Genomic DNA, 22254 nt, shown 5'->3' with positions numbered 1-22254 from the left:
CTTCTTCTGCAGGCAGGAGGATGCAGATTTGATGTCCACAAGCTTCCAAACCGAAGGTCTTACATTCGCTGTAAGCTGCTGGGGAGCGTTTGGTGTGTTGGGACCATGAAGCATATAAGATTTGAACCTTGTGGGTCTGGGGACAGCTGCAGGGAGACCTCAAAGGTGCTTCTCATTTTCCAGGAAATGTGGCAGGGGGCAACCTGTCCATGGCTCTGGCTGTGCTCACAGCTGAGAGTGTTGTGTGACCGTTCAGCTGGCAATTGATGGGTTGGAGAGTTTAATTAATAATTTAATAGACTAAGGCACCACAGGACTGGGCTTCTCCTTAACTCCAGAAGGTTGCTAAACCCCAGAGGGTAGTTTAGGTTATGCTGAATTTCTTGTCAGCCCTTTGAGGAAACCAAGAGTGGGAGAGTTAACAGCTATGTATTGTAAGAAGCACAGACAAAACTTCCACAGTTATCTTTTGGATCTTAATTTGCCTTTTTTCACCTTGAGTTTTCCCATTCTGACCAATCAGCCACACTCATCTAGTGGAAATAACTGCAACTGAGAATGGGCCATCATTCCCAGTGGGCATCTGCAGGCTGAGGACGCAGTCTTGTGAATTTTAACTATGCAAATGTATATTTTTCAGACCTCTTCTCTGCTTTGGAAATGTGTTCAATCATCAGGAAATTCCAGAAATCACTTGACAGGTCTGGGTGTGTGGTGCAGAACAAAGAACACTTCTTTCTACGAAAAGATGACAACTTTTTGAACAGTTACTGTGTTTCCAGGCTTTTCACAGGGACTCGCATTGAGAAACTGTACCTACTTGGGCATTTGATGTTATGTTCTTGAGCCTGTTTTACTAAAAGGAACATGAGTCATTTGAACATCACAAAGTAAATTAATGAACCTGACTGAAACTGGACACAGTTGTCTTCTAAAACAAATGCAAAGTCTATTTAAACAAGGAGTTCATTTCTCAGCAATGTGTTGTTACTCCACTGATTGTGCACAGAATTATGTGACCACAGAATACACAGGAGTCTTCCATGAAGCTGGAAAATTCAGGATGCCCAGCTTTGGAGAAATATCCGTCTTGGCACTGCTTGCTTCTGTCTAATTGTAATTCTAATGATTCACAGGCAGATATTTTAGATTTGTGTCTCTCTACTTACACATATGTACACGCTTATCTCTATACTTACACACATCTCCCCCACACTCTTATTTAGGAATATGAATCTAACTTGTGATTGCAGAAAAACCCTCACATTTTATGTAAAGCAGTGGTAAGCTGTCAGAGAATGGTGTCATAGGTTGTTATGACAAGTTAGTCAGAAAACTGACGTGCTAGAGAGAAGCGACGTATCCATCTGAACATGCTGGAAAACTGACAAGATCATAGCTACATGTCCAGTTTGGAAGGAGGTATACAGGCATATGAAATCTCACTATAAGATTACCAGTTATGTTACAATATTTCCCCCTATACCTATACGATTGTTATATGCAAGTCTCATGTACACTCTAGATTAGCTGTCACAAGATAAAAATTACTTCTGCTGTGTTGACTTTAACAGAGCTATCCAAATTCAAGCCAGTGGATTGCGTTGTACTGAATGTGTAAGATCAGCATCAATGTATGTCTTATTTCTCAGGTATTTATGTAGTTATTTTGTAATTCAAGCTATCTACCTTAAAATCTCAGGGTAGATGTTAGATCCTCTGATTTTTCTGAACTGCCTTTAGTGCAAGGACAATATTTACCTGGGTGTCTGGACAACATAATTTGGATTGCTGCTATAGCATCAACACTCTTGATTCTTTCTGAAGATGTTGATTTGGATGGGTCAGAAAATTGCTCTTAATCCAGACATATTTTGTCCCTAGAATGAAAAACCTGTTCGTAGTAATCCATGGTGATTGTTACAATTGGTCTGTAGGTAGGTTTGATGTTTTGAACTTTCTCCACACCCCTTTATACACATCACTAAAATAAGCTTTTTTGTCTTAGTTCCCCCAGAACAAAGACACAACTTTGGTGCATCAGAAGATAGTACCACTGTTTTTCTTAACAAGTTTGTCTCACAGAAATAAAATAATTTTTTTTTTTTTCATTTTGTTTCTGTAGCTGTTTGGTATAAACTGGCACACAGAGAAAAAGCAATAACATGGGTAGTAACTGTAGGGGAAATAAAACACCCACTCATCAATGCTCCCTCATATTACTCTTGCCAGATTTAATTTCAGACTATCAGATTTTTATCCCATCTCAAATATCTAATTTCATCTGAAGTTTGTATGGTATTAGAAGAACGAAAAGCTAGAATCTAACATTTATAGACAAAGTCTTGTAGCCTTTCTTTCTCATCCTTGTTTTTGTTTTTGTTAATTCCCTTCCTGTTTTTGGAGAAGCAGAGCCATTTCTCAAACAGTACTGCAGCGAACAACTACTTGAGGACTGAGTCATGTGCCAGCATCTGTTCCAAGTCCCTGGTAGGACAGGGAGCTTTTGAACCATCCCATTGCTAATCAAACAATCTGGCGACGTCCTGCCAACCCTGTCCTTGTCATCTGCTGCTCACTCTGCACGCACATTTGATTAGCTCGGCATCAGATTCTCCCTGCTGCGCACAAAGTTTCTTTCTCTTTGCTACCAGCCAAAGGAAGCAGGGATGGACTGATTTAAAAATCTTGGCTCATCTTATCTGGCTCATGACAAATACATTCTCAAATTAGTCTTGCAAGTCAGCTTTTCCTAATTAGAAATGATTTTCTACAATAGCCTGTGACATATTTTTATTCTGCTTTATAACTTTCTAGCCTGCTGGTCTGTTTTCTGTCCCAGGCTCATTTTCCCAGCCTCTTTTTTAGGGTTTGATTCTGAAAAGGGGAACAGTGTGCCTTTAGGAAAGCGGCTAAGTAGGCAAGTACGTCCCACTGCTTTCAGATCACAGTTACCTGTGTTTTAAAAGTTAAGCCTATGGTCAAGTGCTAGGTTGCAGTAGGGAAAGATCTGTACCAAAATACAAACACTACTAATGGAAGTATGTGATGGAATTAGCATTCTTTTCCTGAACATAGAGCAGTGGTATCTCCTCCTTTGTGTACAGCAGCTCACAGACGTTTAACTACCTTTCCACCTCCCTGCTCTACAGTTGTTCCCTTCTTGCTTCTCCTTTTCACCACAAAAAGCAGAGCAGGAAGATTACGAAAGCAGAAATCCCCTCAGGCAACTCAGATCAAGGATGAAGAACTACTGATCATAAAGAAGGGCTAGAATCATTCACACGGGCAGGGAAGGTCAGTGAGCATGAATGCCTGTGGAGAACTTGTCCATAGGGGTTGATAATTTTCAGTGACATGAGACTTCACAAGAGTATGTGGCGAATGAAAAAGTGCCTTGAAAACAAGCAGCTCATTCTCTTTTGGGCTAAGACCACCTTGTCAAGTTTTGAGAGTACAAACGGGGCTAAAAAAAAAATAATCTTTTGATTACATTACTATTAGAATCAGGCCACATGGGTACTTAGCCTCATGGAGCTGGACATCAGGCACCTAAATATTCATATGGCTGTGGATAACAGGCATCAAATCAAGTTTCTGCAGCAGTGACTTTGCAATCTAAAATGAAGAATTTTCAAAATGTAAGAAAGGGCTGAATCTTAGAGTTTAAGCCTTCATAATAATTATTTGGATTAAGTATTCTTAACGATCATAGACTTAAGACTGCTTTACCGATCCCTAATACTCCCTTAGGTAATATAATACGTAGTGTGACTCGGCTAACATCAATGTGTACCATTTTGCACTGCATTGAACCAGAGAGTTGTGTGCGTGCCACTAGCCCTGTGAAATTTAATATAGTAGAAATTCTGCTAACATTTACTAGGGGTAGAAGTCCCTTCCTGATCATCCCTGCGCTACACAAGCTGTCATCACCACCACAATGAAGTCGTAAGTGATGGTGGCAGAGAAGTGTGAAGTCTTGAGAGGCAAACACAGATTTGTTACTGATTATCCTATTTGTAGAGTGCTTTCTTTCTACATACCCTCTTTAGACACTTGCTTCTTGTTGGTTATGATAGAATCATAGAATCATAGAATGGTTTAGGTTGGAAAGGACCTTGAAGATCATCAAGTTCCAACCCCCCTGCCATAGACAGGGACATGTTCCACTAGACCAGGTTGGTCAAAACCCCATCCAACCTGGCCTTGAGCACTTCCAGGGATGGGGGATCCACAGCTTCCCTGGGCAACCTGTTCCAGTGTCTCACCACCCTCACAGTGAAATATTTCTTCCTAACATCTAATCTAAATCTCCCCTCTTTCAGTTTAAAACCTTTACCCCTTGTCCTATCACTACACTCCCTCCCCATCTTTCCTGTAGGCCCCCTTTAGTTACTGGAAGGCTGCTGTTAGGTTTCCCTGGAGCCTTCTCTTGTCCAGGCTGAACAACCCCAACTCTATCAGCCTGTCTTCATAGGAGAGCCGATCCAGCCCACTGATCATATTCATGGCCCTCCTCTGGACTCGCTTCAACAGGTCCAAGTCCTTCTTATGTTGAAGGCTCCAGAGCTGGATGCAGTACTCCAGGTGAGGTCTCACAAGAGCGGAGTAGGGGGGCAGAATCACTTCCCTCGATCTGCTTACCATGCTGCTTTGATGCAGTCCAGGATGGAGTTGGATTTCTGGGTTGTGAGCACATATTGCCGAGCCATGTTGAGCTGCTCATCATCCAACACCCCCAAATCCTTCTCCTCAGGGCTGCTCTCAATCCATTCCCCACCCAGCCTGTATTTGTGCTTGGGATTGCCCTGGCCCATGTACAGGACCTCGTACTTGGCCTTGTTGAATTTCATGAGATTGTCATGGGCCCACCTCTCAAGACTGTCCAGGTCCTCCTGGATGGCATTCTTTCCCTCCAGTGTGTCAACTGCTCCACACAGCTTGGTGTCATCCGCAAACTTGCTGAGGGTGTACTCAATCCCACTGTCCATGTCGCCAACAAAGATGTTAGACAGCACTGATCCCAGTACCAATCCCTGAGGACCGCCACTCATCACTGGTCTCCACATGGACATTGAGCTGTTGACCACAAGACTTTGACTGTGGTAATCCAACCAATTCCTTATCCATGGAATGGTCCATCCATCAAATCCATGTGTCTCCAATTTAAAGACAAGGATGTTGTGCGGGACAGTGCCAGATGCTTTGCGTAAGTCCAAGTAGATGATGTCAGTTGCTTTTCCCTTGTCCCTGTAACCCCATCATAGAAGGCCACCAAATTTGTCAGGCATGATTTGCCCTTAGTGAAGCCATGTTGACTGACATTGATCACCTCCTTATTTTCCATGTGCCTTAGCATAGCTTCTAGGAGGATCTGCTCCATGACCTTGACAGGCACAGAGGTGAGATTGACCAGTCTGTAGTTCCCCAAGGTTTCCTTTTTTCCATTTTTGAAAATGGGGGCTATATTTCCCCTTTTCCAGTCAGCAGGAACTTCACTGGACTGCCTTGTCTTCTCAAATATGATGGATAGTGGCTTGGTAACTTCATCTGCCAGTTCTCTCGGGACCCGCAGATGTATCTCATGTCCCATGGACTCGTTTGGTAACTTCATCTGCCAGTTCTCTCTCGGGACCCGCAGATGTATCTCAGGTCCCATAGACTCGTGCACCTTCAGGTTCCTTAGACAGTCTCAAACCTGGTGTTCTCCTACAGTGGGTAGTTTCTCATTCTCACAGTCCCTGCCTTTATCTTCTGCAACTGGGTGGTGTGGTTAGAGCCTTTGCTGGTGAAGACCAAGGCAATAAAGTCATTGAGTACCTCAGCCTTATCCATATCCCGGGTGACCAGGTCTCCCGTTTCCTTTCGGAGAGGGCTCACATTTTCCTCAGTCTTCCTTCAGTCACCAACATACCTATAGAAGCTTCTCTTGTGGCCCTTGGTGTCCCTGGCCAGTTTTAATTCTATCTGGGCTCTAGCTTTCCTAACTCGATGCCTGGCTGCTCAGAAAATTTCTCCATATTCCTCCCCAGGCTACCTGTCCTTGCTTCCACCCTCTGTAGGCTTCTTTTTTCTGTTTGAGATTGTCCAGGGTCTCATTGTTCATCCATGCAGGCCTCCTGGGTTTTTTTGCCTGACGTATACAACCTGAGCATCTACGCTAACTTAGAAATGTAGGCTAGATACTGCATATATCACAATCTAAAGGGAAAGGGAAAAACCTCCAGAGGACAATTCATCACCTTTCAGAGGTTTGTCTTTCTGTGGACAACAGAGGTAGTCAAGAACAAAGCTAGGCTAGATGTCCAACCTGTCAACAGCTGGAGCAGATTCATCTAACTTCTAGATATCTAAGCGAAACGTGTCCCATTCCCACTGCAGGTTGCTCAGGCTGTCACAGCAGATGCCATACTTTGCAGTGCACTGTCAGTCAGTGTTTTAGTCAGCCACCTGTTCTCTCTCAGTGTACTTCATCAGAGGATAAACTAGTTTTGTTCGTTTCAAGGCTATGGCAGGAGAAGGACTGTAATGTATGGGAAATCAAGTTAAAAATCTTCCTTCTGGGGGCTTTAAAATAATGGGGCAAGAGCATTTACGAGGAAATCCAATGAATAGAAGGCAATGTGTCCATAATAAAGCCATTACTGAAAAGAATAAGAAAGACCACAGGTTTCCTGTCTAAGTTGGAACCCTTCAAGTGCAGCTCTCTTTTGCCTTTTGTTGAATCCATATCTTGCAAGGGGATGTTAGTCCATTTTTTCTTGTTACCTGCACCCTTCGCAGATGGGGAAAAAAATCTAAACCCAAACAAACTAAATGGCAGGAAAAATTCCTAAAATTCTTGAAAAGACTGAGCTGTCACAGAGAAATCTTGAGCTCGGTCAGTCAGTTTTCCAGCTGCTGGACTAGGGAAGCTGCGAAGGCCACTGAAGACAGAAGAAAGGCTTAAGCCTACCATGGGATCTAGTTAACCCTACTGTGGTAAGCACAGATCTGGCATTGACACCAATTGCGTGTTACCATTCCTTGGGCAGCAGGTCATTCAGAGATTTCCCACCCTAAATTCCCTTTTTACAATTGTTCTGTAAATGCTCTTCTAGTTGGATCATTTAACAGATCTGTTAGATAGAGTTGGGTTGTGGGTGCACCAGTTTCATGGGGGAGTCAGTAACTCCAGTCAAGGAGAGAGACAACATCCGTTTGAGGCAGGACAAGCTTTCAGGCAGGGAGCAGTCTGTGGGAAATCACCGGTGTTCACTGGCCACGAAGGGCAAAAAAGAGGACATCTTGCTTTTACTACAGCTGTAAGTGCAGGCACATAAAACTGCTGCAGGGCTGTTTAATGGTGTAGTCCTCCACACCTGGGAAATGCCAGAGCTCAGATATGAGCCATTTTACAGCCTTCAATGATTACTGTACTCAAAGTATTGTTTAGAGTTCAGCTTGATCCACTGCTTCATACCTGGGATCTTTTGCAGACGAAACAGGAAAGAATTGTCATGGCTTAGCTCCAATGTGGATCCACGCTGGATATTTGCTGAGGCATAGCTATTTTACAGCATATTAGCTGGAAGCTTTCCCATGAACTAAACAAGCAGTCTTCAATTTGCATGAATATAATTAGGGGTTTGGTGTTATAATTAATTTCTGTGTTGCACATTGCACTTATCTCCGTAGGTACTTTGTACAACCTCTTGACAATATAGTTGATTTCTAAGTATTACAGTAAGTTCCTTTTAGGTGATATAATACGGCAATTCCTCCATGAATCCTGGTGAATCTGGATCTATGACCATATTCTCCTACACTGGGACTGTTTTACACAGATTTTTATTATTCCTGGAAGCAGAAATTGCAAATACCTTTTCCTCTACAGTGACAAACAGAGGATAACTATGATGAAGGAAGCTGGTAAAGGATTGGGCTTGGAATCTGTATTTGAATTGGAGGTCAGTGGTGATTTACTCTTTGACTTAAATCTCATAATTATTTTGAGGGCTAGATGGGGCTTAATGTTAACTCTATAAATGAAAACCATAGAAGGACAAGTACGTATATTTGTAGAACAGGCAAGCAGCTTTTAAAAAGGTCTCCCTAGAATAAAAACCTTGAGACTTGTAGTTTCAGTCATTCGGCTAATAACGACAATGATTGATTTAGCTGAGAGCTCAGAGCAACAAGTCACTGCCATTTGATGGTTTCTCTGTGTGTCAGCCAAGTGGGGATAAATCCCTCTCTGAGCAAACAGGGTTATGGTATGTGAATGCTGCTCTTCCTCAGCAGGCTCAGCTGAGGGCACTCATGACAGATCTGCCACAGGGTAGGAGCAGGCTCATAGCCAGGTGATGAGGATCTGCTGACACCAGGTTTCTCCTGTGGCTGAGCCCCAAGTTGCTCTCAAATCACACCACCTTTCTCAGAGCACCCTGTTTCCAGGCTGGACCTTACCTATTTTCAGGTGATAGTAACTGCATGACATGAAGGATCCTTGTGTTACAGATTTGTTTGAGTGTTATCATGGTTTCATAGTCACTGAAAGGGAAAACCCAAGAAAAAGCTATAATTGAAAACTTTGTTCATTTCTAAAGAAAAATATGAAGGTATTTGAAGGGGAACTCCTGCTACAAAGCCCACTGAAATCAGTGGGACTCTTCACGCACTTCTGAGATTGTTGGGTCTTATGATCTCAACTGTTGCTATACCTTTGCGTTAGCAGATTCAGACCAGTTATCCATTTACCTGTAGGTCTGTCCTCCCTTAAGGTTAGTTGGTTAACTCCTATCTTGGGGAAAATATCATGCTGTCTAAGGTTGCCTGTGCATTCTCATAGAAGAACTCCACCTTGAGTGATACATTGGCTCCTTTCTGTACTGTATTTCGTTGCAAATAATAGAGTAATGCCCCTGTAGAGAAAACATGGTGTCTTGCTTTCTCTGCCTACAGTGTGGTGTTTTCCTGGCAAGTAATAACGCACTGAATACATTAAGCAGCCTTATAAGCTCATTTTTTTGGTAGCTAATTTTTTTTTTTTTTTACATTTTGGATCATTAAGCAATTCTCCATGTGGCATTGTCTTAAAAGAAAACACATTAAAAGGCTATCAAAATTGCTGAGATCACACTTGTTATCTGAAAATAATGGCCATCGCTGGAGACAGAGCTATAGGATTTCAGCAAATTAACCTCACTACTAACAATAAAAGCCACATGTCTACTGAGGAGCTAGTTTTAAAACTTGGTTTATAGAAGTAAACTTCTCTATGAATTTCAAGCTTGCAATGCTGGATAAATGTAGAACATATAGAGCCGTGGGGTAAGGCCAAGTTTCCCCCAACCAAGATCTTGTTTCTGTGGAAGAGTGTAAGAGTAAGGCAAATGCATCATGATATTTCCACAACGTTGGGAAGGCCGCTTTCCCAAATTTCAGTCGTTTTAAGTTTGCATATTTGTGGAGTGAGAGGGGATGACCACAGCTCCCAAGGGTTGTTTCTTCTATGCGTTTCTCCAGTTCCTTTTTAAAGCCATAAACTTTTAGCACCCACTGAAGCATATCCTGCAGCAAGAAGAGCCATAATTCTGCATTGTGTGAAGTATACATTTTTCTTTGTTTTAAACCTGCTTTCTGTTAAGAAACTGTAAACACCTCCTAGTCGATGTTTTGCCAGAGCCAAACCTTCCTTATGCCACACAAGATTTAACAGACCTCTGTCATACAGCACCTCCTCCACCTCTGCCTTTTCCAGACTAGGCACCAAACCGATACACTCCTTTTTCATGTGTAAACTACTGTACTCCTCCATAAAAGCATTGAAAGCCTGTGAAATTACCCAGGTGGGGGTGAGTTCAACCATAAACACTGTGGTACATATCCAATCAGAGAACCTTATAAATATTATAACCATAAACCAATAAGTTGTCTTTGCTCCCATGTGAACAATTAGCCATGTCTTCTGAGTAAGATGAATATGAATATGCTCTAAAGGAACTTCTGCATAGTTTGCTGTGACCCTTTCCTGGTTTTGTGACTTGTAGCTACCGTGGCTGCCTAGCTGGAGGGACTAAGCCATGGGCAGCACTGCAATCCCATATGAACTGGGAGAGAAGGGGATTTTACCCATGGTGAGAACTATGCTCACAGGTTCACAGCACGTGCAAGACACACAACCTTGTGGCTGTCACTGTAGACATCAGTGACTTGTCTGATTCTCCATAGTCCATAGGCTATTGGACCCACTTTTGCGTTGAGGACTTTCCAGCTCCTCTTCCCACAGGGCCTGAATGAGCCATCCTGGTTTCATCAGGAGATCCACAGGCTTTTCTTTCAATGGACCACTTCTGTCTCCTAACATTTCATCTTTTGTTGGCTGTCATTTTACAGACTAGTCTACCTTAGAGTTTCTCACCCTCCTGAAGTACCTATTCTCACGAAACCTCCCTGTCATGGTTTGGACAGGAATGAATGACAGATGCTCTCTTTTACTTCTCTCCTCTTCAGAGGAAGAAGAGCATCTCCCTTCAGGGAGAGAAGGATGAGAGAGAAAAGGGTCTTATGAATTTAAAAAGAAACTAAACTACTTTAATGAAAATATTAATAAAATAATAAAAAGAAAATAATGAAATATATACAATATCTACAAAAGCATATTGAGCTCCCAGGATAATGATCACATCACCGGCAGGCCCTGGGAAAGTCCCAGACTGGACCTAGCAACAGATGGGAGCTGGATTCCGGTTCTGGATTCAGGAATGCACAGAACAGAATCAAAGGCAGACAAACAGACAGTGTCCTCCTTGGACACCAGCCACTAAAGGAAGAGACCTGACCTTTCGATCCCTCAGCTTTTATACTGAGCATGAGGCAGATGGGATGGAATACCCAGCTGGTCAGTTTTGGGTCACCTGTCCTGTCCACTCCTCCCCACAGGTGCGACCCCTCTACACTTTTCTGCTTCCGACCTTCCAACGGGGCAAATAACCAAGTTAGCTGGCCTTGGGGGTTATAGCAATAAGTATAAGCAAGAGCCTCTCTGCATACCGTTCCTTAGTATAAATTATAAATAATCAGGTCTTATCACTGTGGAAGCAGATAATGGCTGAAAAATATGCTGTTAATTTCAGAGAGTTCAGTTAGTTAGAAGAGGCTTAGCTGAAAAGTAAAATCACTGAATAGAAAATGAGTTCTATTTTACCTCAAAACAGGACACCTCCCTTACAGCAGATCCAGCAGAAGCAAGCAGACACTCCTCTGTCTCTGAGCCAACACCTTGGAATGGTAGGTGGATACAACCTGATTCTCTTCAGTGTAAAATAAAAATATAAAACTAAAGTGTGAAAGGACTGGATTGGAAATTCTAGTGAGGGGCTATGGCTTGTAGCTGCATGTTTTGCTCTTAAGTACCAGTCGCTGAAATGCAGCCACTTCTGGGGCAGGGGGTGAGACCCTCTCGGCACCCTGCTGAGCCAGCGCAGGTGGGATAGGTCGCTAAATTAGTAACAATAAGACAAACCCTCATCACGGGGAACTGAGAGGTGCCACAGAGCTTTTTATAGCAGCAAAAAGAACTCTAAACCTTGTTGAGCCTGTGTGTCTTTCAGTCAGCGAACATCTAAGCTGGATGATATTTGACATTGCTTTCTGTAAACATGTAAAGTATCAGCCAGATGCTTTTGAGGCTGGGGGTTTTAGACCAGATATTTAGCCCTGTGAGCCATTGCCTACTGCTACAGGGACTGCAGAGGTTTACTTTTTTACACTTTCAACAAGTACACAAACAAGAAACTTTCTACTTTTTGCACTTCCCATGAAAAAGAAAGTGAGGGTCAGGAAAATCCCCAGGCCTGTGCATTAAAGAAACCCACGATGAGCTTTAAAATGCACTTTTGCTGTTTTGAACACCTCAGGGCGGCTCTCTTCTGCAAATCCCATCTCTGTATAAGGATAATTCTCTCTCTGGTGTTCATTCCTACTTTACATATTCTTATAGGTGATGGTCTCTGGACACATCTTGCACATCTCAACTACGACTCAAAGCAAATACTGTATAAAATCCTGTAGAATAAACAGCGCTAATTTAATTTGAAAGAGTCTCAGGTCTTGCTGAGCAGCTGAAGAACTGAAAATCTGGCCAGAAGGGTGCAGATGGAGCTGGCTGTCTCAAGACTGCACCCTAGATTACAGCTATCACACGGACAATAAAGAATGACAGGCAGAAAACACATTACATACATCATTCAACTGGGAAGAGGTTTGGTTCAGTGTTTTATGAAGAAGAAGAAACAGTCGCATCTAATACTCAGCAGAGAAGAAATAATTTCCCCAAAGAGATTTCAGCAGAAAAGGTCCCCATTCAAACTTTTCCTGTAGAAAGTAGGGGCGTTTGTCCTTGGGAAAAAAAAGAATGAGTGAAATTTTTCCTACTTTCTTTAAGTGTAGAACAATTCCCTAACAAGTAAAAAGCTGAAGAATAGTCAGAAATTGATGGACAAGATGCTTTCTTTTTGAAAGTAGCATCATCACTTTTGAGTAACACCAAAAGAGGAAGTGTTACTTTAAAAGTGAAAAGTAGCACTTAACAACGAAGATGCTACTCTCCGCTGTTCTGTGTTACAGCTTTTATAATGATTTTTAAGTGGAAAAAATAGTGAAAAATATGGCCTTTTGAAAATGGAAGTATTAAAATAGTAGTGTTTTGAGCAAGAAAAAAACACCTTTTCCTATGAGAACTCATTTCAGCAGGTGATTACGACACCTCTGGCAAGAGCATGATGCTATTAAAACAGTATTTTGGACTAGGGGATCTAGTTCACTTTGCAGTATTAATATCACCACTGCTGACCATTTTCCTTCTGAAAAAAAAAATGCACAAGAAGTAGAACTAAACTCTCCATTCTTTCATGGCGCAGCATTATAAAGGCATAAAGGCAAAATTGGCCAAAGACCCACTCCAAAGCCCATTAAAAATCAATGAAAAGCTTTGCAATGGTCTTCTAGTGTGGGTTACCTCCCCACTGACTATAAATGAAATTAATCTGTCAGGCAGCAATAATACAGTGATATAATTAACTTGCTTAGAATACAAACACTTTAACTTTCATTAAAAGTGATGAGTTTCTTTCAATTACTTTGCCAAGATGCATTTTGTTGCTGTTTGCTTGTTTGCTGTTGAAAAAAAAAATAAATCCTTTTTTTGGTTAATTTCCCCCTGGACTGGTGATTGTTGCTGTAATGGAGTCTGACTTCCAGGGTCATGCTTGCAAATGTAGTGACGAATAGGGACATCTGTAGAATGGAGAAATAACAGCCATTTTCTTAGCGGAACCAGGAGCACGCACAATTCACCCAAAAGTTAATGAGAACTCGATGCAATATTGATTCTGCCTCAACAGCTATATGGACGGTAAGCTTCTATTACAATAAGAGATTGCACAAGTTTTCCGAGCAGAGATGGGCAGGGGAGGGGAAAATGCGGCCCCAGAGTCTGGAGAGACCATGGCTTTGGACCTCTTTGTTCTGAAAAATGCCCTGACAGCCAGGCTGTTGTCTTCTACCTCAGGATTTCACTGGGCTTTGGAAACTCAATATTTCTCATTGACTTTTCAGCGCCATGGTCGAATCGTGCCTTCTTTTGGGGCAGGAACTAGCAATGAGCAGTGACTGCCTCTTCTGCTGCAGCCTTCCTTTCTCACCGGGCTCCCAGACCACTTTTGACTGTCTACTTCTGACTTCTTTCCAGTCTGAATCTCACGTCTGACCAGGATGACAGGGAGGTGGAGAGATTTTCTCTTCTCCTAAGGATGCGATACTTCTCACTTGAGCATCTTAATGGAAGTCAGAGAGAAGAGCGACACCAAGCCACAGCAGGGGAAAAAAAGAGCATTAAATAAAGATGAGACTGTACCAAGTGGAGCTATGAGGAACTTGGCAGGTTTGATTCCCGCAGGTTCACATGAGCATCTTCAGCTGTGATCCACTGAACAGCCGCCAAAGACAGTAGTCGCAGGGGCTATTTCAGCCTGGGCTACAGAGGAGGAGAGGCCAACTGGAGTGTGAATTTTCCCTGCATTCACTCCCTGACACATTTGTGTGCACATTAAGGTTTAGATTCCTCTTTCCTTTCTTTTACTTTTCAATCTCTTTCCTGAAAATGTGAAAAGAGTCCACAGTTCTCAATTGGAGACAGCAGTCAGAGGGAGAATACAGTCAGCTTTCAGAGAGCCCTGACATGGACTAGTATTGACCTAGCAAACTAATCACAGATATTTCTTCATTCTTGGGAAGTCTAAGGCAAGAGGTGTTTGAAAGTATGAAGGTCACAGTGCGCAGTCACAGAAAAGTCACAGTACGGTGTCAGTCTGTACAGTGATACCAATAGCCGGAAAAAGGTTCAGATGCACCTTTAGGCATAAGCATAGGGCTAAATAAATAATGGTCTTGTAATGGACAGACTGAAGAGTCAGGGGAGGAATTTGTTTGTGTTGAACTGGAAGAATTTAGAGAAATGGAGCAAAGGAGAGAAAAAAAAGTGTATATATAAATTTTTAATCTGGGTGAACTTACACTGTTTTCACATTATTTAACAGTTATTTTAATATTAAAATCTAGTTTAAATTTTAATGGGGTAAAAATGCTATTTTGCAGGCAAAGAAACAAAACGGAAAAGTTCTGGTTTGAGAAAGCTGACATAAGATGTGATCACGTCCCTGCCAGTTCTTCTTTCCTGCCCCTTCTTCATCCCCAAAATAAGCCACATGACACATTCACCCAAACACCTTCAGTTGCTCTGGAAATTTATTTTTAGGTGAAATGTCTATTTATCTGAGACGGCTTGCTGAGGTCCCCCAAACCTGGTATTGGCTGTATGGCTTCTGCTTTGTTCTTCTACATGGCAAGCTCTCCACGTTGTTGGCAAGTCCTTCGGTGAGTAATTGGTGCCTTACCATCTCTTTAGAGGGACAAGTTGGTCTCCTTTGCTTGGCCAGATGGTGCTTTGGCTGGTACCTGCAGACTGCTGAGCTGCCTAGCACAGCAATTCCAAAAGAAAAGACCAGGCATTGAGCACTGGTCCAATTTTGTAGGTGTGAAGGAGCAGAGAGGGTACCTGTGTCAGGAGAAAAGGTTAGGCAGTATTTTTCTCTAAAAAAGTCAGGAAGTCTTTGCAGATTTCACTTCTCAGCATCAGCCTCATGTTTGCAGGAACCTCCACTTGCAGGTCCAATTTAAATAGCTCCTTACTCTGTTTCTTGTCCTTTCTGGTCCTTGCTTTGTGCTTGTTTTCAGACCCGCTCAGAAGGCAGCATCTATTCAGGTGTCCCATTTTGCAGTGACATCTATTAAAACCGGAATAATAAGAACAGCTGGCAGAAGTAAGCAGAAGCCAGGGTGAGTGGGCAGTAACCGTTTGCTGCCCTGGTAGATACTGGTAAGCAGGGTAAATGATACAGTTCACCCTTTAAACTCCGGTTTAGGTCTTTTCTGCTTAGAATCCCCTTGGGAGTTCTTTCTTCATTCTGTGCAATCTTTAATGTATGTGATGGTTGGCAAGGAAATGCTTTGTTAAATCTGGTTTAGTATTCAGCAAATATCCAAAGGGCTGAATGATACCTTAATTAAAACCTATTTGCCTCAAACTTCCTGTATATGCATCAGCTTTCCCCTGTGACTGCACTGTATCCCTTGGCGTTATCTCAGATGTTATCTCACCCCGTTCCTCCTGCTGCGTGCATTGTGCAAGGAGCAGCAGGACTTTGGACTCTGAGCTCCCTTGACCCATGGGCTCAGTAAACACAGGACTGAGCAGAGCTCAGAGTCCCAAGTGCAAACAGCAGCGGGCTTGCAGCTTGGGGCAAGGTAACCAGAAGACGAGAGGTAAAACATGCTGTCGTCATTCCGCTCGAGGGCAAAGCCAGTTCCCGTGGCAGACCTGTGAGCAGAAGGTGCTCAGGGCCGTGAAGCCACTTGCTGTGGGGCACTTAACGTGGAACACGCCTGTGAGATGGGGCGGTTTTTGTTCCTGCGTGTGGTTTTGGTGTTTAGAGGTACAAGACGGGCATGCCTGGGCCCTGTAGACATGGCAAATCCTACACAGGGTTTAGTGGGTTCTCGGTATGGCTTAAATGCACGCAGAATCACTGTCTTAAATCCATTTGCATCTGCTGTGATTTAATTTGCATCTTTATGGTAATACCTTTAAAAAAAGCCCAAACAACGCTCTTTCCCCAATATTTAACAGGGTCAAGAGAAAGGAAAAGCTGAGGCCGTGGCCTGCCATGAAGACAGAGGTATTGTCCTCCCAGTTCTCTCTGGCGTGTCTTTTCATCCTTTCTTTTCTGATGCTTTCATGTGGAAGTGGAAGGGGCAGAAAGCACCTTTCCCCCAAGTGCTTGGCATGGGGTGGGACAGACGGGTACGGTTTCTCAGCACAGCAGCCGCCTGTGCTGTGGCAATATATAACTAAGGACACTAACCACGGCAGGAGACATGTCTCTCTCCCAGCCCAGGATTAATGTCAGAGAGGATTGTATCGTCACTTCTTTCAAGTCATCAGCCCCTGTCAACTCTTACGGGCACCTGAAGACTGCATTGCCCTCCTCATGCTTTGAGGCCTTCAGGATTTGAAAAAGCAGCTCAAAATTATGTCCTTTATTTGAAAACTTTCTTTTCCACCAACTCATTAAACATTCTATTAAAAAAATAGGCTGTCAGAAAAATAATCCGACTCACATGAAGTCTTTAGGCCAAGTGCTAAAATTAAGTCGTGACGTAAACAATACCAAATTGAAGGGTATATTGGTTTCATTGTATAACAGATTTATCTTGACGTATTAATTCGCCATTCAGGCACTCCTGTGCAGTATGTCCTGGGAGACCTCTTCCCCTCAGCTAAGTTACAGACTGAAATTTAACTAAAATGCCTGAGAAGAAACTGCTGGGGAGGCAATTTCCTACCAACGCCTCCAACTTGGCACCCCAGCACACATTAGCTTTCTACTCTTGTGGTTTGCACACACAAATTACTCCATTTTCTAAGACTGATAGATTAGCGGAAAAAACATGCAGCTTTTGCTGAAAAATGGTAAATAAGGTTTGGGGCTAGTTTTCTTCTGGGAAAATCCACACAAAGCATTATTTAATGTTTTGTAGATTAAACTACATGTACATAATGGGCTGTGGGGCAGGTTTAGCTCCAGGTGCTCCGCGGCCACGCTTGGCAGCCAGCCCAATCTCTTAGGAACCCTCCCTTTGCCAGAGCTGCTGTGAGGCGGAAACTTAATTTTTTCCGGTCAGCTTTATTTGCTACGCAATTATTTTCTACTTTAGTCTCAGAGCGTTCTTTGCTTAAATTACAACAGAAGATATGCTTAAATCTCTTCCATTATTCCCTTTTTAGTCCTGTCCTGCTGTGATTTACTGGACGCTGTTAAACACAAATCTCTGGCTGGGAAACCCAAGGCTGAGTGTTTGGGCAGAGGACAATGGTGGCTGATTTTATCGGAAGGGAGCCTGTCTTGTCTCAATAAAGCTCATACTTTAAGAGTGCTTGCCACCTCCTGGTTTGAGAAAGGATTACAATTGTTTAAGTCAAGCATATTGAGGAAATCGACTGTAAAAATGCTCATCCTGGTCCTAATCCCCTCGAAATGGATGAGAGATTTTCAAGATGTCCTAATGCCTATTGGAGAGTTTTGAAGTGAAAGGACGGATCTTTTCTTTTAGTCAGAAGGACACAGTGACATCTGGCAAGAAACAAAAAGTCATCTTTTAAATGAAATTGTTGGAGAGTGCCCTTTAAACATTACGTAAAGCATTCAGGAAAAATATTGAGAGCAAGAATAATAAAAAATTAATCTTCTAAGTGAAACAGGTACAAATCCTTCAAAAGGAAAAGAACTTTGAAGTTGGGAACTTTTTTTCTCACAAAGCTGTTTGCAGATTTTGACCAGTCTGAGACACTTCCATTCAATCTTGTCAGCTGTCAGCAGTCTGCCCCATTTCACCAATGCCGCTTGAGAGTATTATATGTGCCATTTGTATGAGAGGAGGGTGTACATTATCTCTTAAAAAGCCACTTCACAATTTTGGGTACTCAAATATTGTGAATACCATCAGTACCAAAAATCAAAGCATACCTCAGCCAGTCATCTTCAATTTAGCCAGATGAAAGAGTTCCACAAAGCACACATATTTCATGAAGGTCGGTACATGTTTATTCTAACGGATGTCACATTTCCCTGGCTTCATGTAATTCATACTTAATTTCAGATGTCACAGTACTGTCCAGAAAAATCATTTATATTTAATTCTACAGAGATCCTAATTAAAGGCACCAGAGTATCTGAAAGCATTCCAGCAGTGCGTGAAGCAATGTGACTAACATATGCCATTTGTTTGTTCAATTTGTTTCTTCCCAGCAAGGGACGAACGGGCAGTGAAGCAGTTCTTTTGGTGTGTGCATTTTTATGACACACACATAGAATTATGTTTATATTGGAAAAGGCAGGTCAAAACCAATGTTCTTCACACAGAGAGAGTGGCAGTGAAGTTTCAATGCTCCCCAGTTCTTGGCAGTTCACATAAGGATTTTGGCCAAAAAATAGTTGGTTGTTTTCTTGGATCTAACTTGGCCTTGCACACTTCACACAAGGGCAACATAGCCCTTGTTTGTCTTTGTTAATTAGAGCAGACTTTGCTGTACCCCACCACCAAGCACTGCTTGAACGATGACCGTAGCCACAGTGACGTGAGCAGCAGCTATTTGTTGGGGATGATCCACTAAGAAGACGTGGGAAGAGAAGCTGAAAATTGTAGGAAAGACAACAGATGTGGAACAATTCAGTGATATGTTGCAGAATTCATTGCTGAGGATGCCATATCTCTGTGGATGTTAGAATTTACACACAAAACAAGAAAAGACTGAAAAAATAAAGAAAATGAACTCATGGCTTTTGGGCTGCCCCGGCATTGTTTTTATGCAGAAAAGAGTTGGGGGTAAAAGCTCTGTCAATTCTTTCTGTCCATCACAAGAGGGCAAAACTGGGTCAGAGCCAATGGGAGCAAAGGAAGATAAAGGAACAAGAGGTCTCTGAGGCACAAAGAAACATTTCTGCACCTTTTGCATTTTGCAGTTTAAGTTCAACTACTCCCAGGCCTTCACCTGGGGCAATGCTCAGAGATACAATAACATCTTGAGGTTGAGCAGCCCAGAGGCCAAAGCACAATTAGCTGAAGCAGGAGCTGGCTGCTGACCCTGGCAACTGAGTCACGGCCTTTCTCAGTTTTGCCCTAATCCCTCACAAATCATTGGCAGGACCATTTTGGAGCTGTGAGGTTTTGGCGGGGCTTCCTTACCTGACCAGGTGATGCATCAGGTTTAAAAAGTGAGAGCATCCCATCCAGACTATTTTCTCCATCTCTCCCTACCTGGATGAAAAATCACAGCTGTTCATTCACAAGACTGTCTTGACAGAGCTCTAAAATACACGGGGCCCAGAAGGAGTGTAGGTTTGATGCTAGAAATTTCCTCCTGCACAGTCTGCTGCTGCGTGTCGCAGTGCTGATAGCCGGGAGAGCTCTGTAGCTGTAGGTGTGAAATGGGTGTCTCCCTCTCCGTTCAATGCGTAAATCGGCTTGTTGTGTCTTTGCACTGGCTGAGCCAATTGTCCTGCCTTCTGTTCAGCCATATGAGAATTACTGATAGGAAACTGTGGCAAACGTATTAATTTAAGAAGTTTGTTTGTCGTGTCTCAAGCTCCATTCATTCACCGAACGAAAACAGGGTACATTTTTCACTGAATATTTGAGTTGACTGTCAATAACAAATTTGGCTGCCCACGTTACAGACAGCACAGTTATGTTTGAGCCTTCACTGCCTGTGCGGTTTGTTAATTCAGGAATTAATTTTGCTCCCCAAAGGAGATCAGATATCATGACTACACCAATGAAAGCTCTTCGCAGATCTGCAAGGTCTTGAATATCTTCCATTACACCAAAGTCTATCCACTGAAAACTAAGAAACAATTCATTTGTCTGAAGTAATATTTGTACCATTCAGAATGAAAAAAAAAAAAAAAAATTGGAGCCTGAACAACCTCGAATAATGACTAAGGCATCTGTACATTTTACAGCAATTTTTTCTCATTCTTAGGATCAGTTTGCTGATTTCTCAGATGAATTATTCTCATGTGAATAATTTTTGCTCTGTAGATCACTTAGTAACTATTTTTAGAGTATTGTGGAAACAAAATTTCATTGCTCTGACTGGTCACAAGTGATACAGTATGTATTTGTTCATTATTTGGTTGAACATAATCCAGATTTCCTACTGCATGCATTTGAGGATAATATGTTTGAAATTCCCTCTTGGCAAATGTTTTTTTTAATACTTTCTTAAATAAACTAGTTTCCATGGGTGTTCCTGCCAATACATTTATTCATTCAGATCTTTGGGGTTTATCCAAACTGACCACTTGCTCGTCAGTCAAAATGGAGAGGTGCAGGCGGTCAGCATTTTCTGGGGTCGGGCCACAAAAAAGAAAATTTGGCTTCTAGTTCTTTCCACGCTGTTGAGGGTGCTTTTCATTTTGAGCATGGCTGATTCCACAGCTTCAAAATGACATTTTCAGAGGACAAATCGTAAAACTCCTGTAGGATCTGTTGCATTTCTCCGCACATGTGAGGCAACATGAGAGGAGGCACCACAGCATGGTGAAATACCATTCCCATTAAAGGAAGGAATGTAGCTCAATTTTTCTTGCCGTGCCATTTACAGCTGAAATGAAAAACCCCCAAGGTATGTATGCCATTGGATGGTGCCAAATACATGCAACGTTTGCTTGAGATACCTGCTATCTGAAGACTTCTGCCTGCTGTAACATATCACAGAGGTAAAAGGATGATTAAGTGTAAGTGAGTGTAGCCATGAGCCAAAAGCTTCCAGATGAAATAATGCTCTCTCTCATAACAGAAGCAATTACGATGTAGCTGTCTGTATTGCATTTAACATTGCTACTAAAAGGCTGTGCTGCTCTGGAGTACGTGAGTGATAGCAGCTGAAGTTTTCTGGGTAAAGAGTAGTTTCTGCTGAGCACGCCCTAAAGCCTTTCAACCTTCACGGAAGGCAGAGAACATCCACACAGTCCCCCAGAATACCCCAGAATGGGTGTTTTGGATGTGAATACATTGCATACATACAAAATATGTATGCATGCCTTTCTTTATACATACGTAAGCACATATGGAGCGAAAGTTAGAGAAAAAGCTCTCTTGGTACTATTTGGCTTTCTCTCTTAACATAAATCAGTATTTCCTTGGCATGGTTAAAAAATTCTGCTCATAGTTCCTCTATTTTGGACATGGGACAAATTTTCATGAGAAAGATCTTTTTTCTTTCTCCATAAAGCAAGCCCAGAACTGGTAAACAGGTTGGTTTGGTGTTTTTTTGTTTGTTTGTTTGGTTGGTTGGTTTGTTTGTGGGTTTAGGTTCTTTTTTAGTTTTAGCTTTAGTTTTAGTTTTAAGGAGGGAGTAAAAGATATTCACTTTCTTCTCAGTTGAATCCAAATTATTTTTTGTTTTTCTCAAAATTTTGAAATTTTTTTGATGGCAGCTAAAAAAATGAACATTTTTCAGCTGCTCTACTCATTGCCTCAGTGTGTTCAAGTGCTTTGCATAACTCTTAGCAATTTACAGGACGATCATATTCTTTATGAGATGACATGTATACACCAATACCGTACCTCCTGCACTGCCGCCACCATGGAGTGATGAGCTCCAAACTTCACTGTGCCCTGCTCCTCCTGACCTGCGCGGGTCAGAGTGTGAAACATGAGTGGATCCATGCTGGGAACTAATGCTCAGAAGAATTCTACGAGATCCACATTTTTACAGACACAAAGCTGTACTAGCCAAGTCTTCCCACTCAGAGGTATGCCGGGGGTCTTAGCATTGCCCAACAAATTAATATCAAGGTTATAATTTGATTTGGAGCCCTCAAGAAGTGGAGAAGTCACCACACCTTGAGACAGTTAATTAGGTGATTAATTACCTCCACCACTTAAGTAAACATTGTAATTTATTTCTCACTAGACTATGTCTGGCTTGATATACTTTTCCAGATTAAGGAGATTTCCATTGCACACTGTTTTCTACACTCTATCAGTGGAAAATACTTCTCTGATACAGTTCCTCTAGGCAGGACTTCCTAGTTGCTTCTGAGACGAGGTGCTCTCTCTGTGAAATGTTTTCCTATGTGATCTGGA

The sequence above is a fragment of the Vanellus vanellus genome (assembly GCF_965231255.1).
Source record: "Vanellus vanellus genome assembly, chromosome: 7".
NCBI lineage: Eukaryota > Metazoa > Chordata > Aves > Charadriiformes > Charadriidae > Vanellus > Vanellus vanellus.
Note: the sequence above shows the minus strand (reverse complement) of the source record.